The sequence below is a fragment of the Cryptomeria japonica genome, chromosome 5, assembly GCF_030272615.1.
Source record: "Cryptomeria japonica chromosome 5, Sugi_1.0, whole genome shotgun sequence".
NCBI lineage: Eukaryota > Viridiplantae > Streptophyta > Pinopsida > Cupressales > Cupressaceae > Cryptomeria > Cryptomeria japonica.
Genome location: NC_081409.1, coordinates 542,677,537 through 542,688,454, shown reverse-complemented (window position 1 = coordinate 542,688,454; position 10,918 = coordinate 542,677,537).

Here is a 10,918-nt window from a genome sequence, read left to right as displayed (position 1 = left end):
TCACTTCTTGATTCAAAACTTCCTAATCCATCTTCATCTCTTTTGATGAAGCACTTGCTACCAAACACCTTGAAATACTTGACTGATGGTTTCTTATCATACCATTACTCATAAGGTGTCATTTTGTTGTTCACTCTTAGTTTAACTCTAGTTAATGTGTATACAGTAGTATGGATTGTTTCTTTCTAGTATACATCAGGCATATTAGCTTCATTCAACATTGTCCTTGCCATCTCCTAGGGGCTGAATATTGTCTTTTGATTCCATGTCTCTCACAGTAGTCTTCAAATTAATTTGATGTGAACTCACCTCCATGGTCTGATCTCAGACATTTTAGCTTGTATCTACTTTCCTTCTCAACCATCTTCCTAAAGATTTTGAATCTTCCATAGGCTTGAGACTTGTCTTGCAAGGTGACCCATGTTATCCTTGAAAAATCATCTATAAGAAGCATGAAGTATCTTTCTCCATTAAGGGATCTTATCCTTGTAGGACAACACAAATCAGTATGCACAAGCTCTAAAGGCCTTGTAGTTGAGTATTCTTTAGTTTTGAAGCTTTCCTTAGTTTGCTTCCCTCTTTGACACTCATCACAGGAGGTGCTAGCAGGTTTGATAATCTGTGGTATGTGCCTTACATAACATTTCTTGCTTGCTTTAACAAGGTTATCAAAGTTCATGTGACCTAGTCTTCTATTCCATAGCCAACTCTTATCAACTTGTCCCATCATACAATGAGACTCAAAGCATTCCTAAAGATTACATACATTACCATCTGTCATTTTTCCTTCAACAACAAGTTGTCGATTTCTTTCTTTTCTAATTTGACATCCTTTTGAATCAAATGTAAACTTATATCCTTTGTCACACATTTGACTCACATTGAGCAGATTGTGCTTCAGACCTTCCACATAATATACATCATGAGATTTTAATTTTCCATCAATGTTTAGAGTACCTTTACCCTTGATTTTAATTGATGAATTGTCTCAAAACCTCACTGAGCCACCATTCTAATTTTCAAGCTTAATGAATTTCTTCTTATCACCAATCATGTGATTGGAAAGACCACTATCTACTACCCACAAGTTTTTCCTTTTAGCATGTAGGGCAGTTTGAACAATCAAACTTGACTCGGCCTTATCTTTATCCTTTTCTATCCAAACTTCTTTGGTTTCTTTCTTCTTTTATGTTGTCCCATTCGGTTATGATTTTGCATTAAGTTCAAATGTTGACTCTATCTTCTTTTGGCTAGCTGTCCTAAGCTTACATTGTTTTGCAATGTGGCCCTTTTTTTAACAATGATACCATTTAACATTTACATTGAATGATACATTTGAAAATCTATTGTAGGACCGAGATACATTTCTCCTACATTCATAACTTCTATGACCATACCCATTACAATGATAAAAAATAACGTTCATATCCCTCAGAGAAACAAATTGATTTCTACTTTCAAAACTAGGAGGAGACCTATGCATAAGACTACATTATGCAATTGGGGTCTTTTGGGAATTTATAGATATTGCAATTTTAATTATTTGTGAATCACAATAAGAAATAATGCTATTTGGTAAAGCAAAGGATCTCTAAAAAACATCAAAGGAGAGTTGGGCTAAATCATGTGCAAAACTTGTTTTGCAACATGGAAAGAACTTAGCCATCTTGTTAAATTGGTCAACTACTACAAAAGCATAATCATGATAGTGAACTATCAATGCAAAGACACTAATCAAGTCCATAGAAATGATCTCCCAAGAAAAATAAGGAATATGCAAGGGAATAATCAAGCTCATCTTTCCATTTGTTGGTTTAGAACAACAACAAATTGCACATATCTTGACAAAATGGAGAACATCTCATTGCATATGAGGCCAATAGAAGAATTGCTAAAAATGATGAAGTGTTTTTTCTTGTCAAAATGACCACCAATAAAGAGTAGAATGTGCCTCTTTGAGAAGAGAATAATGATGATCTTGAGGGACATAAATTTTATCCAACTTGTAGAGAACTCCTTCCTTCATATGAAAATCTTAAAAAGGTGTCAAATTGGAAGCTGAATGATTTTGACGACTTGTGTAGGTTGTTTCATAATCAAGATTTTGATCATACTAAGAAGATTATGTTTGTAATCCCAAATGAGAAGATGTCACAATAGTTAAATCATGTGCTATAGGAGGGCAATTCAAACAATCTTCAAAATCATTTGTCTTTCCCTTCTTATACGTGATGATGAACTATTTTTTTTTGTAAATATGAGGCCCACTTCATATGCCTAGCTTCTTCAATTTTGTTTTGGGATTGAAGAAAGTGTAGAGGCAAATGATTAGTGTGGAAAACTCTTTTTTTTCCCAAAAGATAATGTCTCCAATAATTGTTAGCTTGGACAAATGTATATAATTTATCCTCCCCACCTCACAACCTCATTGCTTAACCACATAATAATATTTGGGAAGTGGGATACCATTTCCCATTTCCAAATTGTCTAGCACGTCCTCTATTTTGCCAAGAAATCACTTCCAGATGAGTTTTGCAAACCAATTTTTCCATTCCGTTTGTTTCTCTAGCATCTAGCAACATAGCTAGGAGCATTGTTGCAACATTCGTATTCTCTCGATGGTGGTGATCAGTCTTCAAGAATTCTTCACCTAAAACAACCTTTACTGCATGAATGATTAAACCATGGCTAGTCTTTAAAATGCATTTAAGCCTTTTCTTTGTTACCTCTTCTAAGAATCACATCTGCCAATACTTATTGACCAAATGAACTGGCATGTCCATCTCACTCACTCAACACTCACTTGAAAAATGGGAAATGTGATTAACCATGGAGAAATGCATACGTTAAAAAGACACAAACACGTTTAAGTCTCATATTACTGCCAGTTAAGTAACCATATTAATGTCATCTCCACATTCACAATGAATAATAATCCCTTCCTCATAAAGGGAAGCAATAAATTACCATAATTTGTGTACCAATTTACAATTCAACTTTTCGTCATGATAGCCAAATAAAAACTCCCACTGTTCAATTTCTATTTGTGATCCCAGGGAGAGCCCCATGTCAAACTCACAACTTCCAAATCCAAATTAGGGTTTATCAAATCTTGGTAGGTACAAATTCACACACCGAGAGGGCCTCAAAATGATATCCTCACAAGCCCTTCACTTTGATTATACTCCATCTATCTGTCATGATGACATATCAACCCTTCCTCCCATGCTCCAAAGCCACCTCATCCCAATTGTGCCAAACCATCCAACCTCATCTATTACGTAGCCTTTTTTTGCTAAATAATCTGCCATAATGTTACCCTCTCTATGCACATGAGAAATTTTAAACTCTTCAAATTTTCTTGCCAACTCCCATATTGGGTTCAATCACTTTCTAAGCCTCCATTTCAAAGTATATTTTTTATGAATCGCGTTGATGGTAATGAGAGAATCACCCTCCAACTGCACTCAATTTTCCTTAATATCTAAGACACATTTTTATTCAAGTAATGCTACCCTAAATTATAGGTCGTTGTTTGGGTAAGTGCACCAAGACGGTGAACAAAAAGGGGGTATAAGTGACCACTTTTTCTTTTTTTGTCTTCTTCTGAAAATAGGTAAACCTGAACTTCAAAGAGATATTTGAAGGTCGTGCACTAAAAACTAGCAGTTGAGAAAAGAATATGAATTGTATTGCTCTGAATCTAGTTTCTAAACTACTAAAGTTTTTTAAAATTGGATGATATTAAGAGGGTAAAACCTCTCGGCACAAAAAATCATTCCTGATTTTTTCATAAAAACATAACATAGTTGTTTCTGTGCACTGCATAAAATATATAGTTAGATTTAGTATTTTGAAAAACCCTTTGGTAGGATGATAGGTAAGAGTGAGATCTAGAAGTTGTGTATTTTTTTGTAATTTTCCATTGAGTCTTTTTTTTAAATGATTTTTTGAAGTGACTGCATCTTGAAAATTTGGTACCTGTTTGTGCACTGGGCATAACTTGCATCAAAAAAACCGAAAATGCAAACTTCTTTTTTTAAAAGTGTATATAATCTAGTGTAGAACAATAATAAGTAGTTTATTTTGAATTTGGTCAATTATATCAAAACTTATTAAAATAATGGTAGACATATGTCTGTGAGGACTATCAAGGCACTGGTAAAGAAAATTAAAGTTTACTATGCTAATGTTGTCCAAAAATAGAAAAATTTATATGGTTAAAAAAGTGAGAAGACGTGTGAGATTATGGTGATAATTTTAGAGATACCCACTTGATCATTAGTAAACCTGATGACGATGAAGTTGATAAATCATGTTGGAAGATGAAAAAAGGTGTAAAGGGACAAAAATGGGGGGAAAATTGGCTTGCAAGCCTTAGGGTTATTTTCCAACCCTCTTACCAGGCCAAAATCTGCATGTGTTTTGAAAAAAAAAATTACTATTCATAGTTCTCCATAACTCATGCGGGTTTTGAAAAACAAAAAGTACTATTCATAGTTCTACATAACCCATATGGGTTATGTAGAACTAAAACCATTATTTTGTGTTTCATAAAACTCGTACGGGTTATGAAGACATAATAATGTATGCTTGTAAACTTAGCATTTACTACACATATGTATAGACATACATATATAATATGTGTTTATGTATGTATATATACATATCTATAATTATATATACATATATTTATATAGATATATGTATATATGTTTGTATACATGCATATCTCTCTTCTTCTCCTCTCTCTCTCATCTTCCTTCCCCCATCACCATCACTATCTATTCTGAGCCCTAATTATCCTCCTTGAGTTCTATCTCATCTCTCTCCCCCTCACACTTCTCTCTTTGCAGAGTCTCTCACCCTTTTCTCGTTCTCGTTCTCTCTCTATGCCATGTCTCTCACCCTCTCCTCCTTCTCCTACTCTCTCTCTCTCTCCCTATCCCCCTCTCTCTCTATCTCTGTCTCTCTCTCTCTCTCTGTCTCTTGTTATCTATCCTATTCTCATCCTCTCCCCTTCTCTCTCTTTCTCTACCCCTCCCTCTCCCTCTCCCCCCTCTCCCTCTCCCTCTCATTATCTTATCCTATTCTCTCTCTCTCTTCGTCCCCCTCTCTTGAACCTTCTCTCTCTCTCTCTCTCTCTCTCTCTCTCTCTCTCTCTCTCTCCATCTCCGCTCTCCCTCTCCCTCTCCCAATCTCCTCTCTTTCACCCTCTCTCTCCCTCTCCCTCTCTTGACCCTACTCTCTCTCTCTCTCTCTCTCTCTCTCTCTCTCTCTCTCTCTCTCTCTCTTATCCTATTCTCCCCATCTCCGCTCTCCCTCTCCCTCTCCCAATCTCCTCTCTCTCACCCTCTCTCTCCCTTCCCCTCTTCTTATCATATTCTCTCCATCTCTTCCTATCTCCTATTCTCTCTCTCTCTCTCTCTCTCTCTCTCTCTCTCTCTCTCTCTCTCTCTCTCTCCCCTTCTCTCTCTGTCTCTAACTCTCTCTCCCTCCCCCTCTCCCCCTCTCCCCCCTCTCGTTATCTTATCATATTCTCTCTCTCCCCCTTCCCCCTCTCTCTCTCTCTATCCTATTCTCCCCATCTCTTCCCTCCCTCTACCTCTCTCCCAATCTCCTCTCTCTCTCCCCCTCTCCCCCTCTCCCCCCTCCCCCTCTCCTTATCCTATTCTATCCCTCTCTCTCTCTCTCTCTCTCTCTCTCCTTTTTCCAACCTTCCTCTCTCCCTCTCCCCCTCTCCTTTTCCCAATCTACCTCCCCCCCTCTCCTTATCCTATTATCTCTCTCTCTCTCTCTCTCTCTCTCTCTCTCTCTCTCCCTTATCTTTCTTTCCCTATCTCTCTCCCTCTCTTTCTATCCCCTTCTCTCTCTATCTCTAACTCTCTCTCCCTCCCCCTCTCCTTATCCTATTCTCTCTCTCTCTCTCTCTCTCTCTCTCTCTCTCTCTCTCTCCTTTTTCCAACCTTCCTCTCTCCCTCTCCCCCTCTCCTTTTCCCAATCTCCCTCCCCCCTCTCCTTATCCTATTATCTCTCTCTCTCTCTCTCTCTCTCTCTCTCTCTCCCCTATTCTCCCCATCTCCACTCTCCCAATCTCTCTCTCTCTCTCTCTCTCTCTCTCTCTCTCTCTCTCTCTCTCTCTCTCTCTCTCTCCCTCCCTTATCTTTCTTTCCCTATCTCTCTCCCTCTCTTTCTATCCCCTTCTCTCTCTATCTCTAACTCTCTCTCCCTCCCCCTCTCCTTATCCTATTCTCTCTCTCTCTCTCTCTCTCTCTCTCTCTCTCTCTCTCTCTCTCTCTCCCACTTCCTATTTGGTTCCTAGTTCTACATCTCAGGCCAAAACTTCTAGTTCTGCATAACCCGTGGGTTTCTAAAAAATATAATGTTCCTCAAAACCCGTACGGGTTTTGAGGAACTTTTGATTTTTTTATTATAAAATATAACGGGTTTTGAGGAACTTTTGATTTTTAATTATAAAATATAATGTTCCTCAAAACCCGTACTATTTTTTTTAATTGTTTTTGGCTAGGCTTGGTGTTACCAAGCCTAGCATGTTTTTGAATTTCCAGAACATGCACGGGTTATGAAAAAATTCATTTTTTTTTTGGCATGTGGCCACTTTTCTATTCACCATCTTGGTGCACTTACCCGTTTGTTGTTATGCCCAAGCATTCTAATCTCCGATCAAGGACCAACCCATTATGATTTCTAGTAATGCACCCAACACCACTAACACCAGGGTTGCCTTTTGAATCCCTTTCAAAAGTGATCTTAATCCATCCATAATTTAGTTCCTTCCACTATACTACCTCACATGGATTTGAAGGAAAATCATCCTTCCTAGCCACATTAAAAAGGGGCTTTTTATCAAAAAAATGATCATAATAAGTAGAAGCAAAATATCAAGAACAACATCTGCATGATGATTGATGGGAAACTCAGTCTCTAGTGTTGGCTCATCGTAGTGTTTGACAAGATAAACATGAACAACATCATGGGTGCCCAATTGAGATAGAATATCAAGTTGAAAAAATATTATCGATCATGTTTTGAAGAATAGTAGAGCCCTATGGCAGGGTGACTTAACCTTACTATACGATTTCTCTTGTAAATGACATTTGTCTAGGTATAACCAAACTCTATCCCCAACTTTAAAATTATGAGGAACATAACGATGAACCATAAGATATTCTTTATTTTCTTGTCTTTTGAATAATTTGAACTATTTTTTCTTGGAGATTCTAAAAATATTGAATGAAGGCTTGGACATTATCTTTCTCTTTCTAACTATGCATAGTGGCTAGATAATGAAAAGATAAGGGCAACTCATTTAGAGCCAAAGGTTGAAAACCAAGACATGCCTCAAAAAGGTGAGTGGCCCATGGATGAGTAAATTACTTGGTTATTTGCATGCTCAATGTAGGTTAAGCTAAAATACCAATGTAGCATCATAAATTGTACACCCTTAATTAGGTTGTCCAATTCCAAGCTTAGGTTAGAACCTTCCTTAGTATTTCCCATTGCATTTGGCATTATAGGAATTATTTAGGCATTTAATTGTTAATTTAATTAAACCTAAGTTATCTCTCATCAATTTATATATCATAAAATTGGGCCGATGCATCCCTTTTTATTTAATCTTGATTTATTCCTAATCTCACCCTAATCTCAATCTTCAAGATATATTTCACATATATACACATTAATTTGTGCCACCATGCTGGATTTAACATTAGAATCATGATAGGTTGCATCCCTAAAAAATAAAAAAGAAGTTGGTCAGACTAGATAGTATACTACTTGGTCCCAAACTATTTTCCCCGAATTTCGGGAGCTTCATTTGGCAGTCTCACCATATTCAAATTCTACTTGGTGTCCACTTTCATCAATTCTAAGTTGGTCATTTATAAAATTTAAAATTAGGGTTTCATTTATATGGCGCTTTTTTCACCCATTTGAGGATTCCAATCTAGCAATTTGAAAGGAGATCCTTGTGAAGTGAAAGTGTTGTTGTTTTGTGAAGTGAAAGTGTTGTTGTTTTGTGAAGTCTAAAATCTATAATTCATCCATCAATCAATTCTTCATCAAAATTTTCATCAATTATGGAAGCTTTAGAAGATATCAAAGAATGACGAGGAAATCGCCAACTATTGATTCGCTTGTACCTCTTCCTTAAGATTTGGTATGATTTCATGTCTCTATGTTGAGCTTCATATCTACGTCACATTAGTTCTTAGATTGTCATTATTACTTTAGATTTGTTAGGAATTAGTGTTCACATAGGACACATAAAATTTAATTACTTGTGAGGTTTGTTATAGTTGATTAAATAGGTTAGTATATTAGAAATACTTATGTGGTTGAGTTGTTAAAACAACTCAATATATTTGGGTAAGTTGTTATGGGAGTTTCCTATAATGTAGGAGACTAAATTCCTATATAATTGTGATGTATTTCAATGAGAAGAGATGAAGCATGTATTGTTTTGGATTGAATTAATTCCAGCTTCTTTGTCCATATATTTTCTTATATGGTATCAGAGCGGAGGTCTATATGCCTATTATTTAGTGATAAGGAGAGAATATTTGCATCAATTGCGCCTTGCAGATCTCAAGGAGAATAAAAATGATTCCTTTATGATTTGCTGGTCTGTCTCCCTCTTTGTTGAAAAAATCCTCTATATGTCAATTGGCAGTGTGCTTGTATGCTCGAGATAGTTGTTATTGGTGATCTGTTGACTGGATTGATAGGCATTTTGTGTGGAAGGTTTCAGTTCAGTGGTTTATCATTACATGATCGAGTTGTAATGTGTTTTGCTGACATCGTGGATTAGTGTTTAGATCTATTAACATCAGCATGGTAAATATTATCCATACCTTTGTAATGCAAAGGTTGGGGTCGTGTGCGAGCCTGAGGCCCTAAAGACAAGTTGATAGTCTCAATCTATGAGAGATTTGTTCCATGAGGAATGTGAAGATTTTATCACGAGAAGTCATTGATTTGTTGGAATCTCTGGAGAAGCCCGAGAAATCATGCATCGACCATGAGTTCCTTGTTGAATCAGCCTCTAATACTGTCCAATCAATCATATAGAGTGTTGCTTTTTCCTGAAAGGAGTAGAATTGTTTGTCCATTCAACAACAAGGCAGTTGTCATTGCGTTGGGAGCACAATGTTTTTTCGTGATTGGAGAAAATCGGGTAGACCTCTATCTCATGTCTTGCTTCTAAATTGTTACATTTGAAGGTCATGTTTTCCAATCTGTGGCCAAGTCGAGGGTTCATTTCCTTGGCATCTTGATCGACATGTGGACTGAGTAGCATGAGTATGCATTGATGGATTTGTTGATTGTTACTTCTACGACCAACGTGTTCTATTCAGGGTGTAAGAGAGGAGGTGTTGGACAACAAATCTTATAGTATTAATTAAGCCGATAGGCTTTTAGTGGGAGAAAGCCGCCAGAAAATTACAAGACATTCCAGTGGTCACCGTCGGAATGTCTTGCCGACGACATTCTTCCTCTGGTGGGTGTGTGTATGCTGTTTTCTCCAGTGCGTGCATGTATCCTCGTCGTGCATGCACTCTGTTTCCCAATGAACGTTGTCTTTAATGATTTTGTCCTCGAGGCTGTGCATGAATGTCGACATTCTTTATGCGTGTTGGCAACCCTAAAATGTTGTTTGTTCTATTGTTGTTGCCGATATTTCACTCTGCAATTTACGTTCTGCAAATGTTCGCATAGATTGTTGGCTTTTGTTCAAATATTTCACTCTGCAATTTTCGGTCTGGAAATGTTCGCATAGATTGTTGGGCTTTGTTCGAATATTTCGCTCTGCAATTTCCACTCTGCAAATGTTCGCATAGATTGTTGGGTTTTGGTCGAATATCTTTATGTTTTGTGACTATTTTACTGGGCTTCCTTCTGAGCTTGGCACCGTTAATGGTTTGAAGTTTCTAGGCGAGCTTCCATTTTTTTAAATAGGTTTTCCTTTTGTATTCCATTTTGTTTATAGCCTATTTATTTTGTGGTTTCGTGTGTTGTCGGCAATATTTCGCTCTGCAACTTTCGCTCTGGAAATGTTCACATAGATTGTTGGGTTTTGTTCGAATATCTCGTTCTGCAATTTTCACTCTAGAAATGTTCGCATAGATTGTTGGGTTTTGTTTGAATACTTCGCTTTGCAATTTTGGCTCTGCAAATGTTCACATAGATTGTTGGGTTTTGTTCTTGTTTTGACTGTTTTGCTGGTTACTTTTGGTTCTCGTTGTGACTATTTTACTAGGCTTCCTTGTGAGCTTGACACCATAAATGGTTTGAAGTTGTAAGGTAAGGTTCCGTTTTTAAAAAATATGTCTTTCTTTTGTATTCCATTTTGTTTATAGCCTGTTTATTTTGTGCTTCCGTGTGCTTGCAGGGTTGCTCCTTTGTTTCTGTTGCTTAATTGTTTGTGGGCGTTGCTTCTTCCAGTTTGGAAGCAATTTCTGAGGTTGTTCTGTGAGTTCCAAGCCATGAAAGGTTTGAATTTGCAAGGTAGATTTTTGTATTATTTGTTTTCTTTTTCTTTTTGTAATGCATTTTACTTATTTTTTCCTTCTGTGTGCTTGCAGAATTGTCGGTTTGTTTATGTTCTTTAACTCTTTGTGGGCGTGACTACTTGACTTTAATAGCATGCATGCTTTGAATTGGCAATGTAAGTTCTATCGCTTGCAACTGTAATATTTAATTTGTTTTACTGTTGTAAGCCTTATTTCGCTTTGCAAATTTTCACATTGGTTTGTATATAGTGGTGCAGTTAGGTTTTGTTCTCGTTGTGCCTATTTTATTCAGTTCCTTTATGAGGTTTATGCCTTGAATGGTTTGATGTGCTTGCAGGGTTGTTTGTTTGTTTATGTTATTTAACTGTTTGTGGCCATAACTA